The sequence below is a fragment of the Haemaphysalis longicornis genome, unplaced genomic scaffold (genome assembly GCF_048455015.1).
Source record: "Haemaphysalis longicornis isolate Haplotype H1 unplaced genomic scaffold, Haemaphysalis longicornis Haplotype H1 scaffold_4, whole genome shotgun sequence".
Classification (NCBI taxonomy): Eukaryota; Metazoa; Arthropoda; class Arachnida; order Ixodida; family Ixodidae; genus Haemaphysalis; species Haemaphysalis longicornis.
Window position 1 is genome coordinate 183,156,773 of NW_027526361.1, and position 24,237 is coordinate 183,181,009.

The 24,237-nt window shown below is 51.4% G+C and overlaps 1 protein-coding gene across 1 annotated transcript in view; it reads right to left on the bottom strand.

Moving 5' to 3' along the window:
* The window catches only part of LOC144180137 (cytochrome P450 3A13-like), a 128,188-nt gene that overhangs the window by 88,054 nt on the left and 15,897 nt on the right, over positions 1–24,237 (bottom strand). The gene's annotated exons all lie outside the window — the stretch shown is intronic.

Here is a 24,237-nt window from a genome sequence, read left to right on the forward strand (position 1 = left end):
CTTTCGTGAGATTCACAATCCGGACACCCCCCATACCCTCCACCGGCTCTTGTTTGGAGCAGTGGCAGCTACATCCATAGGTCGGCAAACTCACTCATGAGTGCACTCACACACCCCACTCACCACTCACGAGTGAGTGGTGAGTGTGCCTCACCATCATTTTGGCCTGGTGAGTGCGAGCTCGAATGAGTGCAAGCGCCACTCACGGTGAGCCGCGTTCACCACTCGCGAGTTCGAGTTCCACTCGCGGCGAGCCACGCTCAGCACTCGCGACTGCGAGCGCCACTCGCGGCGAGTGGAACTCGCCACTCGTGAGTGCGAGTTCCACTCGCGGCAAGCCCCGCTCAGCACTCGCGAGTGCGAAAGCCACTCGCGGTGAACCCCACTCACCACTCGCGAGTGCGAGTTGCACTCGCGGTGAGCCCCACTCACCATTCGCGAGTACGAGTTCCACTCGCGAGTGCGAATTTCACTTGCGGCGAGCTCCGCTGACCACTTATAAGTGGCGAGTGAACGCACGCTTCTAGCGCGATGTGCGGGGCTTACCGCGGTGAGCATCACTCGCTGTTGGCATTCGTCGCAGGAGCCGCTTGCTGTGGCAATTGCTGCTGGCGATATCCACTGGTACGCACAGCCACTAGTTAATGGAACGACTGTCTTTAGCTTCGGGAATATGTGGCTACTCCCCTTTATAATTAAGGCACCGTGGAACCAAATCTCCACTGACCTGTGGATTGAGGAATGCGATTTGGATGGACGTCTGACGCCATAATGCGCTGATACTCTCACTGTCATGACTTATTGAGGGGCTGTTGCGCGCTCTCGCCGAATGATGTTTCTCGCTCGCAGCGTTTTGTGTTGGAATTAGTGTCGGTAACATCGTCGCAATAAAGCGATTGCACTTCCCTACCGCTGAGCGCTGCGATGGAGGCATTAGGAAGCACCGTGGTCTACTGCCGTAGTACTTGGTGTACATACGGCACCAGAGAATTGTGTAGCGAAAGGGAACGAGGAGACCAGACGTCCGGCTATCCAAGATGGGTACGACCGACTGCCGCGAGAGCCGCGCTCGTGGAGCGAGACCCCGCTGCCTGCCTCGTGGCGCGCTTCTTTCTCTTTATTTAACACACTCAATTGGCCGGCTTGCTGCAGCTGTCAAATGTCCGGCTGTTCTGGGCGCAAATTGTGAGTGCCCGTAATCGTTCGAAAAGGTATCGCAGATGTTCACAGATTCGCGTATCAGGATGGTGAAACGGTTTGAATGGGCGAGTTGCGTGTTGTGGAAGCAGTAGCTCATTTTCGAGGCCTTAGCGTGTTAAACTTATCAGTATTGGTCATTACTTGTTACGGCGGCGCTCTGTTATGATACTCACTTTCACGCGGACTTCGTCGTCGTCCGCGTGCCAATGGCGTAGGGGTACTGTGACCCCTGAGTCGTGTAACGAATACTAAGCGTTCTCGGCAGTCGGATAGCGTAATTTGTGAGTGGGTGAGTGAATGAGTGAATGAGTGCGTCTACATGCGTGTGCGCGTGCGTGCGAGTTCGTGTGTGTGTGCGTGCGCGCGCGTGTTCAATTGCGTTGGTGTGTGTGAGCGTGCATGTGCGTTTGTGTGCGTGTGCGCGTGTATGTGTTCGTGTGTGTTGCGTGCGTGTTGCGTGCGTGTTCGTGTTTGTGTGCGTGCGTGCGTGTGCATGCGTGCGCTTGTGTGAGTGCAAGCGTGAGTGCGTTTGCGTGTGTGTGTCCGATGACTTATTCTCCCCGTTATTTCCTATAAACTTTTGACGTGAACTTGTATCGGTGCCCGGTGCGGGCGCATGACGGTGTAGTTAAAGGAGCCATGAAGACAAAATACAAGTTGGGTTTATTAGAAAGACTGCTTAGTCCCGATAACAATGATACCAATAACATCGAAATCTTCGAACAAATACCGGAGATAATAAAGAAAACGTGTGAAGCAGTCGCGACCCCCTAGCCAATTTCCCGCAACTTTTCTATGACGTCACAGAACCTTGTTTGTGCGATTGGCGGCCGCCTAACTGACCTGTCGCGACGACACATGACTGGACGTCTGTAATGGGGCCACTAGTTCCATTTGACCGCATCACTTGAATGCTAACGTGCAGTTAACGCACTGAAAATTATGTTTTATTGTTGGCCCGTATGACGTCATTCTTGCTCATAACACGTCACTGTGGCGCAAAATTTGAAAGTTTTTGAATACTTCTTGCTTTTTTTTTTTCGTTAAAAAACATCTTTTGTGGCTATAATGGAGCTGAGTGAGATACTGAATCCTAGTTCCTTCAAATTAAACGAAGTTGTATTTTCTCTTCATGGCTCCTTTAAGGATCAAGCTGCGGTTTTGCTCTGCGGCAGGCTGGCGCCGTTTAGGGAGGGGGATGGAGAGGGAGGCGGGCGATTGGCAACTCGTCTCCATGAGGACGCCCGGGCTAAAGTCAGGCGGCGCCGATTTGGCCTGACCACGTGGCGCCGCCTCTCTCCCTCGCCTCGCTTCTGCCAAGCGCTCAAGGCCAAGCGCTCCAGTAGCCTTCCTCCACCTTGCTTGCCGTTTTCAATCTTTTCGGGGCGGTGTTTTGCTCGACACTCTCGCTCTGCACCCTTTTCACCTCTGATTACTCTTCAAATAAACCGTTTGGAGGGTTGTCCACAGCGAATTTACTGCGAAATTTTAGTGGCGCGGATAGCGCGCTTCGAGATAGGAATATTTGCGTGCGCTAGCCAGTATTTTGACAGATGGCAACAGCTATTCTAAGCTTTTCTTCCGAACTGGACTATTTCTTTTATGTTTGCCACCGCTGTGAAATTTTTCAGTGTTTCTTTTCTTTTGTAGAATCTGAACGAAATAGCATAGAAAATAATAAAATGTTATGATGAATGGCTTCACGCAAATTTGCAAGAATTTGTTCATTTCGTAAAAGAGGCCAGCGACGATTACCGCTTTGAAAGTGACATATCAAGATATGTGATTATAATAACCAATTACATACTTAGGAAAAAGGGAGACCCCATTCCTGAGAAAGGTAAATTTTAGCTCAAATCAGGAAGTATGTCATGCCCGAAAATATTTGTTCGTGCGTGTGCGTGGAGGAAGCGAGTGGTGATTGCGAGTGAGTGTGAGTGGCCATTGCAAGTTGTGAGTGCTACTGCGAGGTAGTGTAAGCGGCGAATGCGAGTGGTGAGCGTGGGCGCGGATGAGTGCGAGTGGTGAGCGTGAGCGCGAGCGAGTGTGAGTGGTGGGGATGAGTGGTGAGCATGAGCGTGAGCCTGAGTGAGTGCGAGTTGTGACGACGAGTGTTGAGCGTGAGCGAGCGTGAGTGCGAGTGAGTGCGAATGGTGACGACGAGTGGTGAGCGTGAACGGGAGTGAGTGCGAGTAGTGAAGCCCGAGGGGCCAGCGTGAGTGGTGCGGACGAGTGCAGAGCGTGAGCGGGAGTGAGTGCGAGTGGTGAGGGTGAAGGGGTGAGTGTGAGCGTGAGTGAGTGCGAGTTATTAGAGCGGAGTGGTGAGCGTGAACGTGAGTGAGTGCGAGTGGTGGTGGCGAGTGGCCAGCGTGAGCGCGAGTGAGTGTGAGTAGTAAAGGTGGAGTGGCGAGTGCGAGTGCGAGTGAGTGCGTTAGGATAAATATATTTTTTTGAGTGAGTGTGAGTGAGTGGCATCCAGTTTTGCCGAGCTATGGCTACATCGCCCTCAAAATAAACACTGCAACAACGGGGCAGTTAAGATGGTCACGAAGTAAAGGCCCTCGCATGCCCAAGCGCGGAGTTTGCACCACGGGCGTTGGCAAACACAGACTCGCTATTCGCGGTCCTCGGCTTTTAGGTATTGATTATGGAATATCTTTAGTGGAGCCCTCGCGTCGAGCCTTCTGCGACCCTGCTCGTCACTAGCCGCTTTGCCGCCCACTCGACCTCTCGCCAGGTTGCGGACGGCCTCTTGCGAGTCGCAACCTCCCTTCGGACATAACCAGGGCTATGGTAATCTCCTCGGACTCGGTGGCGTTCTCGCACTTCGCGCTCGCTGACTTAGTCTTTTCCAGTCCAGTCCAGTCCTAGCGGAGCCCAGTCTCAAATTTCAAGGATGTATACTTGCGCGCGCTTCAAATGTGAGCTTTCGCTCAGCTGTTCGCTTTGTGCACCTAATCTGCTGTCGACACTGTTGCCGCACTGTTCGGGCTCTTAGGTACTTCCTTGCTTAGATAGCTTCCTTCCGCCCAATTACAAGCTGGATTTTATGAGATAGAGCCTACACATTAGAACGATGTTGACCCGTCATACGGCTCGTTAACTGTCTCTCTTATCTCTCTTTTCCGTATGATGTGGTAGCTCCGACCACGGCCGCTTGATGTAAACAAGGTCCAAGCACGGGCGCTCGATGTAAACAACCTTGTTTTCATCGAGCTGCCGTGCTCCGACTATGGTATATAAAAAGATGGATGGCAATATTCATTGCGTGAGATGCATTGGACAACTTTTACAGCGAAACTGGATATTGATGGGGTGTAGTGTATTTTGTGGTTCGCCAAAAAACGCCCATCGCGCCCTCTCTTCGCCGCTGCAACAATGAGTGCACTTATAGATGTAGTTTCCTCCTGGTTTGCCGAGATGGCGCTAGTCATCCACGCTGGGGCTCTATTCCAAGGCTGGGGGTGCAGTTGAAGTGCGAGACCTTCTTGTGTGTTAACTTGGCTGTTCGCTTCCTTCCTTGTTTGCGTGCTTTTAGCTTTTACTTGTGTCCTGGAGTTGTTTTAACTCAAAAGATTTCGCAGAGATTTGCAGCTGTGCGCGCCCGGCCTCAGCCGCGTCTAAGCCCGCACCGCCCCTGTTTCCAGGTGTTACACGCGCAATAACGCCTAGTTTCTTCTCGTTTTGATCTCCAGTGGGAGAGAATTTCCGGCACCGTTTTACACTCTGACGTCAGAATGTCACGTGACAGCTCCCGGTGACGTCACTTTGCTGGTTTTCCGGTTTGCCTCGGCGAGGCGAACGGCCGCCGGACCAGAGTTGGAAGCGAGTCTGCGGTTCTTGGTGCGCTCGCGTTTCTGCCTAAGCGCCTCTTTTCACTCGTTCGCAGCGTTGCCTTAGAACATCGTCTGTCTCCAGTGAGCCATTTATAGGCAACTAGTTAAGCTAAATTGATGCTGGGGGATTTGCTAAAGTGTCGCGACATATGTGAGAGAACCGCGTTCCCTCACTTATATTGTTCCAACTGTCTCGTTCCATGTTTAATCAATACATAAACAAGTCAAGTCTGTGTGATTATAGTGCGCCTATACTACGAGAAATTGCTATCCTGTTATCAGTAACACTATATTTCGTTCAACGTTACAGCTGCTTACATAAATTGAAATTTGCTCTTGGGGTTGTGGCTTTCTCTAGGAGCAGTTGAACTGTTGTTTGGTTCATCCTTTTAGGGTGTACGATGTTCAGCATGTAGCGCATGTTGAATTTGTTATAAATCACCTTGGTACGGGCATTTGTCTTTTCTAACACCCCCGCTCTTCCACATTTTTTGAGGGGGTCAAAATAGTGTGAGCCAAAATTTGCACCAACTACAAGGGGACCGCAAAATTCTTCCGTTGTTTGTTACTGCCAGATGCTGTGGTGGTGGTGCAAGGACGTTGCCCTGAAGAAGAGCTTTTTCATGAAGTATTATAGTTTGCTGTGCAAAGATAGCTGTGCAAGAAAGCTGGAAGACAAAATTAGCATAACGGGAGCACAAAACTAGTCTTAACGGGAGCAGCTGATTACCTTGAGAATATATCGCGTTTAGACCGCCCTTGCACTCCAAAGCATGCCAAACAATTACTAGCTTGAACACAAACAGGGCATATGAAAACATGAGAAATTCGCATAACCTGAATAGTGAAACATTAAGTTTTTCGTAGTTGGGTTTAGTTAGTTTGCAAACGGTGTTTGGTTTAATCGGAAATACGTACTTGAAGCTGACGTTTATTTCATATTCCGCTATATTTTTCGTGGCGTGAATAAACACGTCTCACAGTGCACCGTCATTTTTGGCTGAGGCTGAGAACTCTGAGACAGTGTGTAATGATCCAACAAGGCTAGTGGAGCCCTGCTACTGAAAGTAATGTGCAGAACTCAGGTGTACTGGCTAGACAAAAAGCTGACGCCCAGCTAGAGCTGCAGCTACGATCAGCAAATTTCGTCACCTTTTGGAGTACAAGAGACTTGCACAAAAGCATATTTTGATAGTGAAGAGATTAAACGAAACTGGGATAGTATCGCAGAAGTAGTGCTGAAGGCAACTCATATGAAGGGCTGTTGACATGAGGGTGAAATGACATCTACACCTCTGCGCTCTGTGTGCCAAGTGAGACTTTTTGAAGTAGAAGGGGTCCCGTGCTGTGGCTGCAGAAACGGAGGTCGCCATGTCGAGGAATGTCTGACTTTTGTGGTGTTGTTTGCATGCCGGCAGGCCGTGATCTAAGGAAAACCATGATACGGAATAAAATCGTTTCATGTTTACGCCGTTCTTGCATTACACTGGTGTCCTATCCTTTATTTTACTGCTGGCACTACTGCGAAACTAACAAATGATGCTCCGCTGCACCTCCCTAAGTTTCGTTTCCATCAGGGCGCGATTCAGCGACTGAAAAATTCAATGAAATGACCGGATGGCTTCGCCATGCACGTACATCTAGTAGCATACAGCCGCATGTTTTCCGCAGCCTTCGTGGTTGTTATATACCATTGTGGTATGCTGGCCAACTGACGGTACATTTTGATGAAGCCCACAAAAGAAAAAAATTCCGAAAAGACATGCATGTAAAACAAATGTAGCAACTGCAGCTCAACCCACTAGCTGTGTGCTAATTACCTATACAGAAGGGCTGTGCAATGAACGAATATATGTTTAAGTTTTATTTGAAGAAAAAAATATTACTTCAGCTCATAGAATAAAACCAGCAAGTCTGCTGGCCCGTTACAGCGTGTAACGCCCTTCTTTAAGGGCCCGTACAAAGTAATCGCAGTGAAATTTACGGCAATATATCAAAATATGTAAAGTATCAGTTTGGCCTGTCTTGTTCGGGCAAAATTTTGGCACCTAAACGTCTTTGGCGGCATCACGTGGCAACAGTTTTTTTTGTTCACTATTAGTCTGGATGTCCTTTCCTCTCCTCATCCCAAGCTACCGAAACAGGATCCAGGATCCTGTTTGTGATGAGGAAACTACCCCTAACATCCAGACGAGCACTTCTTTTTACTCACTTGGCTACACTACCAATGTCCAATACAGGACCCTGCATAATTCTTTTCAACCAGGCACCCCTGTCCGTATCACTATGAGGTGTGCCCACAAAACCGCCATCCCACCTCTTCTCTCTCCTTCTTACCCTCCCCCAGCTTCGAGTGAACCTGACGACCAGTACTCACCTGGACGCCAGTAACAGCAATGACTGGTCTCCGGGGCAGAGACCGCCAAGTCATCACCAGAGCTCCTGGGCTAAGGAGCCCCATCCACTTCTTAGCTACATGAAGTTCTCCGCTATTACTTCTACTGTTCGTCTCATTCCATGTTTAAGTGGATATTTTAGCTTTCCTAAAAACTTATAAACTTATCCATGTTGCACACTACCTAAGTAAAAAAAAATTCAGTGCACAGCAAACTCATCTTTTCCGCCCCTGTGTTTTCATTCTTCGCTTGGCAAGAGTTGACTCTTCCCACTTATATTGAGCGGAAGCCACGGGTTGTGACGTGTATTGTGCTATCTTTGCCATAGAGACAGCCTTTCCTGACAAAGCGTAACACACAAAAAAGCATATTCAAGCCCTTTCGGGGATAAACATTTTACGTGAAAATAGTGAGTTGTAGACATTTAAAACTACCACATCCCATATTCAAGCCCTTTCGGGAATAAACATTTTACGTGAAAATAGTGAGTTGTAGACATTTAAAACTACCACATCCCATCCACTAATTTTCAAGCTACGGCGATTTTAGTATAATAAGAGATAATTATTAGTGAAGCAGAAACAAGGATAAGAGGAAGACCACTGGCAACGCTAAATTTGCTGTGCCTTAACTGTGACTACAGTCATGACGTTTCTCTACAATTTCTACGTCAGAAGTATAACCTCGTGTCCCCCTCGAATACACTGAAATTCAGTTTTTTAAGTGATCAAAGGGTTGAACCGGCGGCCACTGCTTATCCAGGGCAGCCGCTTTACTAAACTACTGACATACAGGTCAGACTGTTTCGCTTACATCACCAGGGGCGGTATTCTCGTAACTGTCCCTTTTGAAAACGTCCCTTTTGCGTCCCTTTCATCGTGACGTACTTCCGGTTAAGCTGTTAGTATTGGCAGTAGGTTTGCCGCGCTTGCGTTACGTCACTTCCGGTTGTTTGCTTTTAGCCAATCAGGACTCGCCAAAAGGGACACTTTTGAAAGGGACGGTAAAGAGACAAAACTCGAGAATACCGCCCTAGGTTGCATTTCAGGGACTTGCCATTTCTTCCTTTGAAGAAGCTTATTCAAAATCGGAGGCTTCCTCTCAAATGTTAGCGAGTTCAAATATTAGTATTGGTAAGGAGTTCCATTTACGCACAATCAATGCAAACAAACTTTCAAATAATAATGAATGCTTACATCAGTGACATCACTATGAAGTTTTTGTGCAAAGGTGTGGAACCAGGTGTCTATCAATTGGCTCTTTTCGGATTCCCCGAAATATTTAGATTCGCAGTGTCTAGAGTTACGTCCGGCGGAATTTTAAGCCGGTTTCTAGAGTTACGTCCGACGGAACCCAATATTGAAAACTAGAGTTACGTTCGACGGAACTTTAAGCCAGTTTCTAGAGTTACGTCCGACGGAACTCAGAATTGAAAACCAAAGTTACGTCTGTTGCGACCGAGCGGGGGCACCCGATCCTTTCTCCGTGGCCTCCAACATACGATGGGTAGCGTGTATGGTGCGAGCGGCCAGCCGGTGTTGCAGCCGTGAAGAAGTCCAGAGCAGTAGGATAACGTAACTGTTTACTTCATAGCGAGAGGTGAGCCGAAGCCAAAAAAACATACAATGCCCTGACGGGCGAGGTTACAATACAGGACTCGAGCAGAGCGACCGCATGGATTGTGCTGCTTCTGTGCTGCTTCTATTTATACCCAAAAAACGCCCCCAAGAGTAACACGCCACGAACATCACAGACACACACACACTCTTTCCATAGTTCGTGAGTCATTCATGGGTTCGCCCCACGTGGCGTCCGAGAGGGGGGGAGAGAGTGTCGTTGAAAGGTGCCGGGGTCGCACTAGCGAATGCCGATCGCGCCGATAGCGAAACGTCTGAGCCGGGGATGTCAAGGCGGGACTCACCGACGCGCAGGTGCCTGAAGGGTGTGGCGAACGTCGTGAAGCATGCCTGGGCGTGCCGCTGGCAGCCGCCGGAGGCGCGTTGCAAAGCGAGGTGACTGACCCGGCATGGCGAGACACGAAAGTACGATTCACCGACACGCGGGCGCACGTGGTCGATTCCCACGTGGTGGCTGATGCGGGAAAATACGGCGGCGTTGGCCGATTCGTAACAGCTTCTCTGCCGGGGGTCCGAGATCCCGATGGATAAGGGTCTGCAACCGTTGTCCGGAGGGATGCTTTCGCAGTGAAGTGCTTAGCAGACGCTCGACTCCAGGCCGGGGCTGTACGACACCGTGCTGGAGCTTCACAGGGCCGATCACTGGACGAGTAGTGGCTCCCCAAGAACGTCTCTGGCTTGGTCAGGCAAGCAACAGAACAACACAGCAAGACACAACCGCATCGCCGGCAAGTGCGAAGACAAATCCACACTGAAGATCTACCAGGCTTTTAGTGGCGAAAAAAATACGCTAATAACTAACTACACTAGTTATATTTTAGCCCAGCAGTACTTTAGACAAGTGCACAAACTTGAAAGGTGACATTTCGCGTGATTGGAAATGTCCCACACACACAAAAAAAACGTAATCGTAAAGGCGAAACCTGCTTCAGGAAAAACAAAGAAATCGAGAAAGTCAGGCGTCTACAGGCCATTTCTCGCGCTGAGAGCTGCGATCCGAGCTCTCGTCAATGCCCTGAGCCGTTCCCCTTCTTGTACCGTACTTTAGGTGCAGCCGTTGTCTCAACGCTGCTGCGACCGCGTTGCATGACACCGGTCGTCTTGTTCGACAAAGGTCGAGCGCGCGGAGGAGCGAGTGGGATTTTCCCCCGTTCATACGTTAGGCGCGCACTGCTTCTAGGCGGCGTTCCCTCGGCGCGATGCGAGCTGACGGCTTTGCTCGCACTGAAACACGCGCCACAATTACGCGCTGAAGTTTTTGCTACCTCCTCGTTGCTCGCCTTTTTACGAACGCGTTCGGCAAGCAAACGCCGGAACGCGTTTGCGTTTTCTCCTCTAGGCTGGTCGGTTCCCGACTTCGGTTCAGCCACAGGCGACACCGGAACCTTAACTAGCTCAGCCGATGTTGGCCTATCGTCGGGAGCATCAGCGGGGAGTGAAACGGGCACGACGAGCTCTTTAGATACCTTGTAGTTCCCTACAGTCACTACCTCGTCGTCCCTCGCGCTTTCGGCGACAGCCTTGGCACGCGAAGACTGAAGCGTGTTTCCGCTCTCCTTCCTTCCTGCCAGAACCACACTACACCTAGGCTGCTCTGTCTCAAAAGACGGCTCAGTTGCCCGCGAACTGCGCGCGTTCGGGTCGACAGCTGTTTTCAAGGATTCCAGTGATCTAGCGCGCTTCGAACATGGCGACGAAACATCTCCACTCACCGTAGGGGCCTTAAACACAGTGTACTTACGCTGCCCTCCGCCGTGAGTCTCCAGAAATTCCGCATCATCGCTTTCCGTCTGAGTTTCGCCATTCCTCACAGAGGTGGCGACCCTATCGTTACTCGAGCTCTTCGCAGCGAGCTCAGCTGGTTCTTTCCTCGGCAGTTTCTCAAAATTGCACCCCTTTTCCCTTAACAGCTGATCCGACCTGTTCGAGAATAGGTACTTGTACTCCAAAAGTAGTTGTGGGGATACTGCTGCCTGCGTCACAAGTTCACCAAACGGACCTCAGATGCTGACCTTAGCAATCGGCAGACGAACGTTTCGTGCACCTACGGGTGGCTTCACCCAAACACACTTCCCTGTTAACTGATCCGGTTCCACGTACGAAGGGTGGACCATGCCTACCGTCGCTGCGGAGTCGCGAAGAACTCTGCACGGTTTACCGTTGACGACTAGTTCACGTACGTACGGCTCTAGAAACTGCCTGCTGTCCTCACTCTGATCTAGTACGTGAAAGACGAGTTTTCCTTTCTTACAACTGGCAGCGAAATGTCCCGTCTCGCCGCAGTTGTAACACGCAGCCTGCCTGCGCGCTTCGAAAGCTTTCTTTCTGCGCTGCTCCTCAGCGTCTGCTGCTCTCTCTTCGTTATCGTGGCCAGTTTCTCTATCCACGAGAACGACTTCCCTTTCTCCACCGTCTTCCCGAGGAGCTCTGCCTTTCGGCCCTGACTTTCTCGGCCTGAACTCTTTTTGGCCGTTTTTCGGACCCTGCGCACCTCGACGTGCGACAAACTCGTCGGCTAGCTGAGCTGCCTGATCCACAGTGCTTACCCCTGGCCTATCTTGCACCCAGAGTCTCAGGTTCTCTGGTAGACGGCGGTAAAACTGCTCAAGACCGAAGCACTCAACTACTTTGTCGTGCTCTCCGAAAGCCTCTGCCTCTTTGAGCCACTCTTCCATATTTGCCTTCAGCTTGTAGGCGAACTCCGAGTACCACTCGCCTCTAGTTTTCTCCGCTTCATGGAACTTCTGACGAAACGCCTCTGCTGACAGCCTGTACTTACGCAGGAGGCTCGACTTGACTTTCTGGTAGTCCTCCGACCACTACCCCATACTGGTCACCCCCAGGAACCACCGCAAGCGAGCCGACACAAGGGCTTACGCAGTCACTAGCTGGGTAGACTTCCGCAAGGAAATGACCAAATGCACCGAGGATCCTGAAGTCGACTTCCTCGCAGCAGTCGTGCGGAGCGCCGACAAGGCAACGGTACGGGGAGAGGTACCTCTCTGCACGCCACTCCCGGACATGCAGCTGCTACGGCTTCGGGCCCGCCGCAACCAGCTACAGAGGAAGGCTTTGCGAAGCAAGCGCCCAGAGGATTGGACGGAGTACCGGCGGGCGGACGCCCAATGCCGCCGACGGGCACGGCAGCGTCGCAGGCAGGGCTGGGAGTCGCTGTGTTCGTCCATGGACTCTCGTAAGGACCCGGGCAGAGCCTGGCGTATCTTTAAGGCTCTGCTGGGGCCTACCACCACCAGCCGGCGTCCCCTGCACGCGGTCGCCATATCCCTGGGCATCACAGAAGGGGCCCTGGCGGAGCTGTTCGCCGACCAGTTTGCCAAGGCCGCTCAAACCCCGCCTCCAGTTCCTGCGGCCTCACCCGACGCGGAGCCAGCCGCCCCACACGACCAGAAAGTGGTGTCCCTCTGCTCCACGGACATCACGCTCCGTGAGCTGCAGGCCGCCCTGAATCGATGCTCCAAGCGGCGGAGCGCTCCTGGTATGGACGGGGTTACGTACCAGATGCTGCGGAACCTGGACGTCACTCAGTTAGAGCCGCTTCTGCGACTGTTCAATCGGGTCTGGCGGACTGGTGTCCTTTCTCCACCCTGGCTCGTGGGGCTCATCTCGCCAATTCTCAAGTTCGGCAAACCCCCGACGGAGCCAGAGTCCTGGCGTCCCGTGTCCCTGACGTCGGCTGCTGGGAAGGTCATGGAGAGTGCAGCCCTTGCCCGTCTCGAGTGGATTGCCGACCACAGCGGCGTCTTCCGGGAGCAGCAAAGCGGCTTCAGGCGGCACCGCTGCACGGCTGACTCCCTGGGGGACGTCATCTCCATGCTGGAACAGGCCCGCCATGACAAGGAGGTGGCCTTCCTGCTCCTGCTGGACATGCGGTCGGCATTCGACACGGTTGCCCACGGGGCCATCCTGGAGGCCCTGGACGGCATGGGCGTTGTGGGGCGCCTAGGAGGCTACATCCGGGCGTTCTTGCGTGACCGGACCCTGCGGGTGAAGGTAGGCCGGGCGACCAGCAGTCCTCGAGACGTCCGCTCCGGGGTGCCCCAGGGAAGCGTGCTGAGCCCGTTTCTTTTCAACTTGGTGCTGGCTCCTCTCCCCGACTGCATCCCTCCAGGCTTGCGACACCCAGTAGAGGTGGCGGTGTATGCTGACGACGTGGCCCTCTGGACCCATGACCCCACCAAAGACTGCCATATAGTCAAGGCGTGCCTCCAGGAGGCTCTGGGCGCAGTTGCGGTCTTCCTCGAGAGCCGTGGCCTGCAGCTCTCGGAGGCCAAAACGCAGGCCCTTATGCTGCATCCGGGAGGATGGAGGGCTCGACAGGCAACACCGCGCATCACACTCAACGGGCGACCTCTTCCCTGCCGGCTGACCGTGAAGTACCTGGGGCTGCTCATTGACTGCCGGCTCACATGGCTGCCCGCTGTCAAGGCCCTCCGGGCACGCAGCGCACAGGTGCTCTAAGGGGTGCGGCAGCTTCTGTCACGAGGCAATGGTTGCTCACACCAAGTGGCGCAGCGCGTGTTCCACGGCATGGCCTCCGCAGCTGTGCTGTACGCGCTTCCACTCGCCTACCTGGGACCACGACGCTGGCAGGAGCTGGAGATCGACCAACGCCGCGCCATCCGCCTCTGCCTGGGCCTCCCCTCCACGTCGCCGGTTGCGGGAACTTACACCGAGGCGGGCACCTGGCCCATCGAGATGCGGGCCTTGCAGACGGGGCTGCGGCACATCCAGCGTCTGCTGGCCGTACGTGATGGGGCTCCGCTCCTGCAGAGGTTCCGTAGCCGGCCCAACTCGCACATGGGAGCGCTGCTCACTATCTTCGAGGAGGGCATCGAGGTTCCGAACCGACCCTGTCTGGAGCCGCCACAACCAGACACCGGGGAGGCCCTGCAGATCACCACGACCCTCCGCGGCGTCCGCAACAAGCGGACCACACCACCCCAGGCCATCCGCCAAGAGGCGGCCGTCCTGCTGCAGGACAAGCTGAGCAGCTACCTGCATCTCTTCACGGACGGCTCCGTCAAGCACAGCACGTGCGAGGGGGCGGCTGCGTGCGTGGTGCCTGAGCTGGGATCCAGCCGGAGCTGCCGCCTGCCCTTCCCCACTTCCTCCACACGGGCGGAGCTGGCAGCGCTGCACCTGGCCGCCGACCTCCTCCTCAAAAGGGGGCCCCATAACCACACCGGGGCGGTCATCCTCACGGACTCCAGGACTGCCCTGCTGCGGCTGCACGCGGCCGATCAACCCACCAACAGCAGCGGCTACCCGGAGCGCTCCCTTGCAATCAAGCTGCGCACTGTGGCCTCCCGAGGCTGCGACCTGCGGCTACACTGGCTGCCGGGCCACAGTGGCATCCGGGGCAACGAAGACGCCGACGCCCGCGTCAGGGAGGCCCACCAGGAGGGCACCCCAGTCTCCGAAGACGTCACCGCGTTCGACGAGGCCCGCACTGCCCTGTCCCGCATGGTGCAGACGATGCACCCCGACCCTCGGGTCGTGAGCGGCCTGGCGCCCAGACCGTTGCCCGCACGCATCAGCAGGGACGCCCGCTGCCTGCTTCTCCGCATGCGGCTGAACTGCTGCAATGTGGCGGAGCGTCTGCACCGACACGGCCGCAAGGACTCCCCTACATGTGCGGACTGTTCCGAACTGGAGACGCTCGAGCACCTACTCTGCTTCTGCCCCCACCACGCAGGCCCGAGAGCAGAGCACCACCGAGCGCTCCAGCGTCGAGGCCTTCCTAGCGCCGACATGGAGGACCTTCTGTTCCCGAAGGGACCTGCGGCAACCCAACGGGAAGTGTTCACTTATCTGCTTCACTTCCTGAAGACGACCGGCCTCACGCAGCGGCTGTAGCCCGGAGTGCAGTGATTGACTGGTGTGCCCGGACTGACAGCGTTCTAGGACTGACAGCTCTCTTTATACCTTTCTCTCTCTCTCTCTTTCTACTTTATCCTATCACTCCCCCTCTACTTCCCTTCCCCTGCACTGGGTTGTATGCAGGTGAGCTCCCTGCCGAGCTCAAAATATCCCCAGTGAATTTCCTTTCATTTTCCCGTCGCGAACCACAACCCCCCCCCCCCCTCCTTTGGCAAGCGGGCCATCACGTCGGATGCCTCACCTGGCAAAAGCGTAAGCAGCTTTTGCGGGCATTAGTCTCGGCTAAACTGGGCCCTCTCACACGTACGCTCGAAGTTGACCAAAAAAAGGCCGATGTCTTCTCCTACCTTGTAGGGTCGCATTAGGTCACACATTCGCAACGTAGGTCGCTCAGTCGCCGCAGACTGCACGCCGCTTCCACTTTGACGTCTAGGTCGAGACGCCTCGACGTCTAGACGCTTCATTTCTAGCTCATGCTGTCGCTCCTGTTCTCGCCTTTTATCCTCGCGTTCCTCTTTCTGCCTCTCACGCTCCTCACGCTGGCGCTCGGCCTCCGCAGCCTGACGTTTAGCGGTCTCCCTACCATTGATCAGCTCAATGCATTCCGACAGCTCGTCATCGTCAGCCCCAACAGCGAGTATAGCCTGTATCAGCTCTGGCTTTCTCAATGCGTCCGTAACATCCAAGCGCAACTCTTTTGCAAGCTCCAACAACTGCGGTTTTTTCAACGCTTTCAAATTCATGGGCGGTCTAGAGTACTGCTTTCCCACTACTCCAAAAAATGTTTTGCGCGAATAACCCACGCGACAGAAACACACGCCCTACCAGCTATCCTCAGAAGCCTGGTAAAACTCAGTGAAGTAAAGTCCCGCACTCACCTTTGACCGCCGTGAATTCTTCAAGTCCGAAGCCGCCTTGACGTCCGTGGTGTTGGGTCTCGCACCGCTGGCTCCAGGTGAAACGAAGTTGTCATCCGACCGCTGCCAACCAGTTGTTGCGACCGTGGTGGCCGACTGCAGCCGATCCTTTCTCCGTGGCCTCCAACATACGATGGGTAGCGTGTATGGTGCGAGCGGCCAGCCGGTGTTGCAGCCGTGAAGAAGTCCAGAGCAGTAGGATAACGTAACTGTTTACTTCGTAGCGAGAGATGCGCCGAAGCCAAAAAAACATACAATGCCCTGACGGGCGAGGTTACAATACAGGATTCGAGCAGAGCGACCGCATGGATTCGCTGCTCAGACAGGAATGAAATTCAACGTTTGTGCTGCTTCTATTTATACCCAAAAAACGCCCCTAAGAGTAACACGCCACGAACATCACAGACACACACACACTCTTTCCATAGTTCGTGAGTCATTCATGGGTTCGCCCCACGTGGCGTCTGAGAGGGGGGGAGAGAGTGTCCTTAAAAGGTGCCGGGGTCGCCCTAGCGAATGCCGATCGCGCCGATAGCGAAACGTCTGAGCCGGTGATGTCAAGGCGGGACTCACCGACGCGCAGGTTCCTGAAGGGTGTGGCGAACGTCGTGAAGCATGCCTGGGAATGCCGCTGGCAGCCGCCGGAGGCGCGTTGCAAAGCGAGGTGACTGACCCGGCATGGCGAGACACGAAAGTACGATTCACCGACACGCGGCGCACGTGGTCGATTCCCACGTGGTGGCTGATGCGGGAAAATACGGCGGCGTTGGCCGATTCGTAACACGTCCAACGGAACTTTAAGACAGTTTGTAGGGTTACGTCCGAAGTAAGCAGAAATTGAAAACTGAAGTTACGTCCGACAAGAGTCCTGGTCCGACGGAACTTAGGCCACTGTTTTAAGTCACGTCCGGCGTAACGTACAGCACAAAAAAAATTTACGGCTGACGGCACCAAATACCCGGACGCTCTATATGTGCAATCCAACGCAACATTGTGGTTCCTCGATTATCAGTCCAGGATCATCCGCGGACTGCCCGAGACGCGATCCGATGCTCGATTTTCCCATGTATTCTAATGGGACTTCCGGTCCGAACGCTGTCTACGGACTTCCCGGGACTGGTAAATCGAGTGGGCCAATTATTGAAATGGTTGCTTGTACGATACATGACGTCAAATTCGAAAACACAAATATTGCTGCTTTCCGGCCAAACCGGTTCGGAATCATAGAAAATCATAGGTAACATGCTCGACAGCACCGGTTCCCCGTCGGTGGAGTGGCCAGGAGCGGGATATAAGCGCCCGCACTACTGCGGCGATCTGAATTCGAATCCCAGCTGGGTTGATGGAGTTTTTTTTTAATTAAAAGATTCAAATTTTTCTGTACTAGTCCTTGTGCACTTCTTTTGACATCTAACACATGCAAGCAAAGGACAAGGCGGGAATAACAAAATAGGACTTCCTTACGTTTTTCATTAGTCAGACAGATCAATTAACTAAAATTTATCGACATTTATTTTTTTCTGTGAAGAGAAAAAGGACCACCAGGACATTCGCTTTATTACCGCTAATCAATTATTTATTATTAGTGGTAGGTTAATGATCGATTAACCTTCCGATTAATCGATTAATGCTTTAGCCGCGATTAATTGTTTTAACCGGTTAAGCTGGTGAGATAACTCGATAATATTTCATCGACAACTCTTAGACTTTATACACGAAGTCGACTTGTTCGTGTACCTCTGAGCTCATGTATCTTCATTCCACAGGGCAAAATTTTGAATAAAACCTACAAATATACACGCACAAAAAACGAGTAGGCAATTATATGTGCCGTTTTGACGTTGTAAAAACTATTTCTGCGGTAAGCAAGGCGCGATTAATCGGCGCCATCTGCACTCACGGCAGGTGCTGATGTTCCCGATTCTAGAAACGTGTGTGTGACGAACGAGCTGATAAGCGTCTCGCTTGCATCATGCGCCCACTTACCTCATCTGGAATGTGTGCGAACAAGTGTATGAGCATATTGCTCTTATTTCTGCTACCACGTGTTTTTAAAGCAAAGCTTTTTACCTCTACCCCCCAAGGGTTCTTTCGCGACCGTTGGTGTCACCAGAAAACTCCAGCGAACAAATAAAAGAATTTACCGGCACCGCCGGGAATCGAACCTGGAACCAATAGACTAACAAAGCGAGAGCCCGTTGTCTTACTGATTTAGCTACGAGCCCACGCGAAGATGGGAAAGCAGGTGGTGTACTCATCAAGCACATCTACGTGTTTACCCCCTGCGTTCTCGCTGAATGCCACGTGAAAGCGTCACGCGACCACTCACGCCCGTCTAGCAGCCCTGTGCGCACCTTGCTCATGTGCTAAAAGTTACAAAAATTAAAGGAAGCTCACACCAATGCATGGCATCTCACTTCTAGTATGCCAATGTGCTAGTCTGTGGCCTCCAGTGTTCACGTAAAAATCACAGCTCCTTGTCGTCCGCCCTTACATCAAACCAAGGAATACATTCAAATACTCCTTGATGGCCAGGCCATTACTCCGAGCCCCAGTATCAGCATCAAGATCCTGGGCCAACGTCTCGAGGCCAACACCAAGAGTGACGCCTCTTTGCAGCGCCTCAAAAACAGCATTAATCAAATCATACACATGATCAGGCGAGTTGTCACCAAGAAGCGAGGCCTAAAGGAATCCGGTACCTTTCGATTAATAGAAGCTTTTGTCCTCTCGAGAGTCACTTACGTCAACCCCCTGTCTTCTTCTCGACAAGGAAGACATAGAATTGCTTTATATAATGATTAGAAAGGCGGTCGAGCAGGCCATTGGTGTTCTCATTGGTGCGTGCACACAGAGGCTGCTTAGCACGGGGCTCCACAACAAGGTGGAAGAGCTGATAGAAGGCTATCTTTCTAAACAGAAGGTCCGACTCAGAACTGCGGCTGGTAACCGCGCATGCTTCACTAGATTAGCTGGGCAACCCAGAATGTCACTCCGCTTGACGTACTCCGATACTCTTGGCGACTAAAACTAAAGATGCTCCCTTTGCTTAGAAATATGAACCCCTCACATGACGAGCGTCACAGAAAAGCATGGGCTCAAGCGCTAAACACCAAACTCGGTGGGGATCATGCAGTTGTCTACACAGACGCCTCTAAACATCGAGGGCAGCAATACGCCATCATCGTGGCTACCCCCAGAACCAACCTCCTTGCATGTACCTCGCTTAGGACCAAATAAATGACGGCAGCAGAAGAGGCAGCCATCACCTTGGCTCTCACTCAACCAGGGGTTTCGAGGGTAGAAACTAATTCCCAGCAAGCCTACTGGAATTACCAGACGGGCTGGGTATCCTGACCTGCACAGCGCGTGCTAAAAAACCACTCCCCAAACGGTTCCATTCAGCTCATCTGGACACCCCCTCACGCTTTAATAGAGGGCAACAAATACGCCCACCCAACAAGCCTGCGCTTTTACCTCCCGTGCTATGGAGCTGCACGAGGACAGTTACCCGCTTGTCACGTTCAGGGAGATAACCCAGCATTATCGCCTTCTGAGACAGACCATACCTTCTCCTTACCCTGATCTTTCCAGAGAACAACAAACTACCCTACGGCTCATACAATCCCGGCTCCGCGTCTTCACTTAATGTATCCGAATCGCTACGACGCTGAATGTAAATTTTGCTCAAAAGTAGTAACACTCCGCCCCGTAATCGGGGTGTGCGACTTTAGCCCTGAGCACCCTCCTCTCTTTCCGTCAACTACCCAACAAGAGCAATGGGAGATGCTGCCGTCCAGGCCCTCTCTACCTACCCAGCTTCAGCGGGTGGACACAACACAGGCCGCGCGGACTGCATATGGGCCCCACAGAAGGAGGAATCACTCCCCAGGGCTGCACTCAGGCCCGTTCAGAAATCTGAACAGAAGTATTTCTTCCTCCTCCTCCTCCTCCTTCTCTGTCGTAAATCTCGTCGCCTCCGTCCGTGGCGCAGAGATGGAGAAGTCAGATCGTCTAACACCGGGTTGGAGCTTACTTAAATTTTATAAAAAAAAGTTTCCACTCTTGTGCTACACCAATACAACTCAACCAAACAACGTTCATGCATCATGCATGATTTCACCTTACCAAGAATATCTCTTTGAAGTAATAAATGGTGTGGTTGAGTGCATTTCACTTCTCTCTGGTTTCACTATTTGTAGAGCGATGTGAGTGGATTTAAAGGGACACTGCAGTGAATTTGTCAAGTTCCTGTTTTTGCTTGCACTGTGTAGACTGGCTCAAATTAGCACACTTTTCATCGTTTATCCGGTTGACAAATCGGTAATTATTTTACAAAGCGGGAAAGAAGAAAAACTACTATGTGCGGTTTGCGGCGGCCGCACAAACTAAGCTGTGACGTTGGGAGGAGTGGGCGCCGTGATTGGACGATGCCCAAGGTTAGCAATCAAACAAGTTTTGGTTTCGGTTTCGGTCTGTAAAACAACTTGTTTGACATTCGATGGCGTCGTTGGATGGGCATTCTCAATATCCCAGTTATCGTGTAACGCACTTCTGCCATGTTGTCGGCTGTAAAATGCATAAGATAAGCCTCCCAGGACGGCTTGGAATCGTAGCATTCAATATCTGAGGCCTACGCAGTGCATGAACGCCCTCCGCGTCCCCGCAGACGCTCAAATGCATGCGCTTTTCCCCTATATTTGGAGCTTGCCTCGCTCATGCCTGTATCGTAAAAAGCCTGTTCGCACCAGGCCAAGGGTCTGTTGATTCTGGCCTGTGCCCACTGCCCGCAAGCAGTCGGTGCTTATGGCAACAGCACGCCAACGAGAACTCGCTAGCGCGGCAGTGCCAGCCTGCGCGAGTTCTGTGGACTAGCTCGTGGAGCAATGAACGTTGCGGCCCAAAAAAAGGTGAACTCAGTATAGAAAACATCGGCGAAAAACGAAAAAGTTTACTCATAAAAAAAAAAATAAAAAGCATGTACCCGCGGCGATTCGAACTTGTGACTGGCAAAACACAACCGGTGACATACCTAGCGCACCAGACGACTAGGCCACAGAGGGCCTTTTTTTTTTTTTCTTTAATGCATGGAAATGTTAGAAAACTTCAAAAGACGAGGCCACAGAGGGCCGCTGGGGGCAATGGAAAATATCAGGTATATAATGTATAACCAGTTTACACTTTTATTTAGTTTTAGTATTTCAAGCAGCTTAGGTGACTATTTGTTGTATTGCGCTCGTGCAGTAAGCGTCCCCCGAGTTTCCACAATAGCTCACGTCTAGCAATTGCATTTCGTAGACGGGAAAGCGTTCGCAGATGCGTAGTCGTGCTCCCGACCGCTCTGCTTGTTCGCCCAGCGCAAAAAAGTGCTTCCCGCACCCTAGTTTTACGCTGTACGGTAAACATATCAGTCGATTTTATTTCCTTAGTACCTATATTGACTTCGCTCACTCTTCTCCCCCTTCAAGAGGCCTTATATTTTCCTACTGGCGTACCAGTCAGCGAAGCGTCGCATGTGCGCTTGTGCAGCGCTTGTGTGAAGCGACCTTGACTTGGAGCTAGATACAGTGTACAAACTAACGAAGTAAAGAAAGGCGCATTCTTCCATTCCCAAACGTGTTGTGGCTTAGTTTCAACTGATAGAAGGAATTGCGACGACCCGTCGGCGGCCGGCGGACTAGACGGTGGGCCGACTGACTCGGTCGCGGAAGGTCGGCGAGCCGTGCAGTAGCGCAGCCAATGGTCAGCTCCTCTCCTGCTGACGTCACACGAAAACGCCACAGAAAATGGGTGAGTGTAAAGAGAGGAGGACAGCATTTTCGAATTGATTTTTCTACTAAATAAATTCGCGTAAACGCGCACAGAGTGGTCGAAACAGGGCCCAGGGACTCCGGACTACAGTTTGCGCTCGTAATCCCGCATTGTTTACAAATCACCGTTATGGGTGCCGTTTACAGCTTTGCTTTCCAACCACATTCACGGGGTGGAGTGGCGCGATTTTTTTTTTGGTCATTTTTTCTTCCAAACCAACACAACCGAATAATCAATGCTAAAAGCCAATCGATTAATCGGGTTAAAACATTAACCGACGCCTAGCCCTAATAATTAAATTTATTAAAAGACTCTTGGCCCATGTAAATTTGTTCTCGGCAAACTGCAGACGCTACAAACTGGCACTGCGCCCACTGCACTAGGTTCAATTTTGTTAATTCCTGTCTTCTCCTTTTCAAAAGCCCGTTCTACACGATGCGATTTTCGCTAGCGAATTCGCAGCTGCGGCGCCACTCGTTCACCAAAACGATTTATTCTCGTTGCTGTGGCGAATTTCTAAATGTTTGGAAGAGTGGAACTTCTCTTGTGAACGCGGCTTAGCATTTGGCAATATGTCGCAGCAGGGAAAATAAGAAAATAAATCGTTTTGCCGCACGGGCGGCGCCGCAACTGCGAATTCGCAGGCGAAATTTGCCCCATGTAGAACGGGCTTTAGTGTTGGATATGGAAAGAAGTGTACGTGGACTAGTGCGGAAAAATGTGAATCCTTTAATTAAGAAAAAACACCATCAACCCAGGTGGGATTCGAACCCACATCACTGCAGTATATAGTGTGGGCGCTTATATCACGTTCCTGTTGACCGACGGGGAGCCGGCACTGTCGAACATGTTATCTATGATTTACTCCTTCTTTCGGCCGTAAAGCTGCAGCATTTGTGTTTCCGAATTTCACGTCATTTATCGTACAAGCCACCATTTCAATACCGTTGCGTCTAGATTACACATATAGAGCGTCACGGTAGCTGGTGCCGTTAGCTGTAAATTTTTTTTGTGCTTTACGTTACGCCGGACGTAACTCAAAACATTGGCCTAAAGTTCCGTCAGACGTAACTCTAGTTTTCAATTCTGGGTTCCGTCGGACGTAACCCTAGAAACTGGCTTAAAGTTCCGTCGGACGTAACACTAGTTTTCCTTACTGCGTTCCGTCGGACGTAACTCTAGAAACTGGCTTAAAGTTCCGTCGGACGTAACTCTACTTTTCGATTTTGGGTTCCGTCGGACGTAACTCTAGACACTGCGATTTAGATTTTCCTTGCCCACGTAAGCTAACTTTTCTTGAACAAAATACCAACAAATGCGTTTTAAAATAGGTGGAACCCATTTCAGGGAGAGCTCCGGCTATTGAAGTTCGACGACAACACAAGCGTACGTACTACAAGAAAAATGTACTTTCGGTACTTGAGGGAGTGTAGTTTTTTTGTTCAGAGTCTTGTGTTTGGCTTAACTGAGCAATTTTAACTTTCTTCGTAAAAGTAATTAAAGAACACCGGATGCTACTACTGTTTATTTTTTTATCGCACACCAACAGCCTATTTTTTTACATTCTGAGCAGTTTCAATTTTCAGTTAGAGCACGAGGTCCCTGCTACTAGGAATGACTAATCGTGTTATGAAAGCCTCAGACAGTAATGAGCAAAAGCCACCTAGGCTATCAAGGGCATTGCTGGGTTTTTTATGTTTGTGTTGTGTCGCGAAATAAGTGATTTACCAAAATGCTAAATAAACTACCATAACAGAAGTTGAAATCGTGCGTGAGTTTATTTCGGTATCGTTTGAATGCGTGCAAAAAATAGTTTTGTTTTCTATTTTCGCAACCAAACCAGGTTTCTTTGCGCAGCGTTAATGTCATGCAAGAAAGCCAACCCGAAGGCAGGTCTTTCATTGCGTTAAGCTTGGCGCCACCCAATAACGTCACCAAAGGCTTTCATGTGACATTATGATGTCAGAGCTCAAAACGGTGTCGAAAACGCTCTCCCGTCTCTAGTTGTGGCTGATACGTCGCCGTGGGGCGGGCACGTCAAATCTTCACCCGTGTCTAGTTTGGTCCGGCTACTCGGGACGGTGGTAGTCGTCCATACTTATGCATGTATAACTTTTCGTACCTTTTGTGGCGATAATCACCGGTCAAGACAATAAACGAGTTCGCACCTTGGCTCAATATCATCATCCACCTTCACAGAGTTGAATGGCTGATAAGACTTTGCGGAAAGATCAGCTGCGTTATTTATCATTCCAGGTAAACGATGGAATCTATCACGCTATTTCGAAACGATCTCAAAGCAGTTAAAAATATAGTGAGAATTCCTGTATCACTGAATCTAGGGTTTTTTGATCCGCTTACACCCGTGGTAAACGCCATGAGCATGATCTGTTCTTTGGTGCTCACAATAAACCTTTCGATTTGTTCTCGTCCCTTTACGGTATATCGGCTTAATTTTTATGGTTCCCGCGTTCCTACCTATTCTGCTCTTTTTTGTTACTTTTACCGTCGCCACTAGACTAAAAACTTGCCGTGACGT